The sequence below is a fragment of the Babylonia areolata genome, chromosome 30 (assembly GCF_041734735.1).
Source record: "Babylonia areolata isolate BAREFJ2019XMU chromosome 30, ASM4173473v1, whole genome shotgun sequence".
Lineage (NCBI taxonomy): Eukaryota > Metazoa > Mollusca > Gastropoda > Neogastropoda > Buccinidae > Babylonia > Babylonia areolata.
This window is the reverse complement of record NC_134905.1, coordinates 21,362,114-21,364,613: the sequence shown is the minus strand read 5'-3', so window position 1 is coordinate 21,364,613 and position 2,500 is coordinate 21,362,114. Positions and strand designations below refer to the sequence as shown.

The 2,500-nt window shown below is 45.4% G+C and overlaps 1 protein-coding gene across 1 annotated transcript in view; it reads right to left on the bottom strand.

Moving 5' to 3' along the window:
• Positions 1 to 2,500, bottom strand: part of LOC143275440 (uncharacterized) — a 57,398-nt gene that overhangs the window by 44,294 nt on the left and 10,604 nt on the right. The gene's annotated exons all lie outside the window — the stretch shown is intronic.

The following is a 2,500-nucleotide window of genomic DNA, read 5'->3' as shown; positions in this document are numbered from 1 at the left end:
CGTCCAGACCACCATTCAAAGTCTAGTGGATGGGGGTAAGGGGGGGGGGAGGGAGAGAAAATACTAGGCGACTGTGCCGGGATTCGAACCAGCGCGCTCAGATTCTCTCGCTTCCTATGCGGACGCGTTACCTCTAGTCCATTACTCCAAAGGCATGGGACGTTCGGATTTGTATTTACACCCTTTTTGTCACAACAGATTTCTCTGTGTGAAATTCTTTCTTTCATTCAGTGTTTCCTGCGTGTCATAATGATTATTCCTCTCTTTTTATTTCTGGAAAATGTTGCACATCGTTGAATGGCGAACAGTGGTTTTCCGGGCATTGTGTTTTGTGAATGTGCTGACCAAGAAATTCAAGCTGAGCAATGTATATAATTATGCTTCAGTGTTTTCCGGGCATTGTGTTTTGTGAATGTGCTGACCAAGAAATTCAAGCTGAGCAATGTATATAATTATGCTTCAGTGTTTTCCGGGCATTGTGTTTTGTGAATGTGCTGACCAAGAAATTTAAGCTGAGCAATGTATAGTGCGTGCTGGGAGGTCGCGCGCCCGACGACGTAGGCTGGACGTTGGTCACTTGACGACGTAGGCTGGACGTTGGTCTCTTGACCTACAGCACTGCACGGGCGGCGATCCTCGCTCGCGGGCAGCCTATCGCGAAGTTTTCCCTTGTTATACAAGACTCGGTGGAAGAGAGAGTATTGCAAATACCCAAATGTGTGAGCCATTGCACTCATATGGTGTAGAAATTATAATTATGCTTCCTTCTTTACACTGTCCATCCGTCTGTCCGTTCCCCCCTCTCTCTCTCTCCTTTCAGCTAATGACAAAGTACCGAAGCGTTGCTTATCCCTTAGCGGTAGTTTATTTTGCTTCAGTTCTTCAGTTTTTCCTTTCTGTTCCATTTTTATCTGTTTTGCACCATTTTTTGTTCTGATTTGTACCTACTATGTCACTAGAGCTTAACAGCTAATGACATTAAACATTTCAGTGTTCAGTGTTCTCTCTCTCTCTCTCTCTCCCTCTCTCTCCCCATTGTTTCATTTTACTGATTTCCCTTCGAGGGCTGGATGAAAAAAAACAACAACCAACAACAACAACATTGTCGTGCTTACTCTATTACTCTATTACCCTCAGAAAATAAAAAAAATTTCAATGTGTAAAGTTCTCTCTCTCTCTCATCCAATCTCTTTCAGTCACACACACACACACACACACACACACACACACACACACACACACACACACACACACACACACACAGAGAGAGAGAGAGAGAGAGAGAGAGAGAGAGAGAGAGAAACAGACAGAGAGACAGAGACAGACAGAGAAAAACAGACAGAGAGACAGAAAGGGGGTATGGGGGAGGAGGGTGAAAATCCACGAATCTGGACCGATCAAGAAGCACCTTGACAGTATCCATCACAAACAACGAGGAGGCGATTACTCTCATGACGTCACACAACGAACACTGCTCGAAAACGTTACGTCAAAAAGGAAAGAAAAGAAAAGACAAGCCAGAAATTCTTCTTCTTCTTCTTCTTCGTTCGTTGGCTCCAACTCACACGTATATGTACACGGGTGAGCTTTCACGGGTATGACCTTTTTTTTACCCCGCCATGTAGGCAGCCATACTCCGTTTTTTGGCGGTGTGCATGCTGGGTATGTTTTTGTTTCCATAACCCCACCGAACGCTGACATGGATTACAGGATTTTTAACGCTGCGTATTTGATCTTCTGCTTGTGCGTGTATACACACGAAGGGGGTTCAGGCACTGGCAGGTCTGCACATATGTTGACCTGGGAGATGGGGAAAAAATCTCCACCCTTTACCCCACCACTGAGGCGCCGTTACCGAGATTCGTCAGAAAGGAAAGGATAGAAAGGAAATTCAAAGCCAGAGATACAGAGACATAGAGAGAGAGAGAGAGAGAGAGAGAGAGAGAGAGACAGAGACAGAGACAGAGAGAAAGACAGAGAGAGACAGAAAGAGTTGACTTTTTGACTCAGTCTTTACTGTCATTAGCTTAAAACAGCCCATGAGACGGGGGAGGGGGTGGGGGGGGGGGGGTACAGGGAACGTTACAGTGTCGTTTCATCCAATCATTGAGAGAGAGACAGAGACAGAGAGACAGAGAAAGAGACAGACAGACAGAGACAGAGACACAGAGACAGAAAGAGAGAGAGACAGAGACAGAGAGACATAGAGAACCATTGCCAGAAAGAACAAAGAAAATGACAAACAAAACCAAGAAACGGACTGAGAAATATTATTATTAGTTGTGTCTATGCTTGAAGGCACGTATATATGTGTCATGCTGCACTCACACTGACAGCGAATGCGCTCTCGCTGCCAGCAAACCGAGAATGCATCTTCAGTTGTGTGTGTGTGTTTGTGTGTGTGTGTGTGTGTGTGTGTGTGTGTGTGTGTGTGTGTGCTATGTGTGCGTGAGAGAGAGAGAGAGAGAGAGAGAGAGAGAGAGAGAGAGAAGGTGCTTTT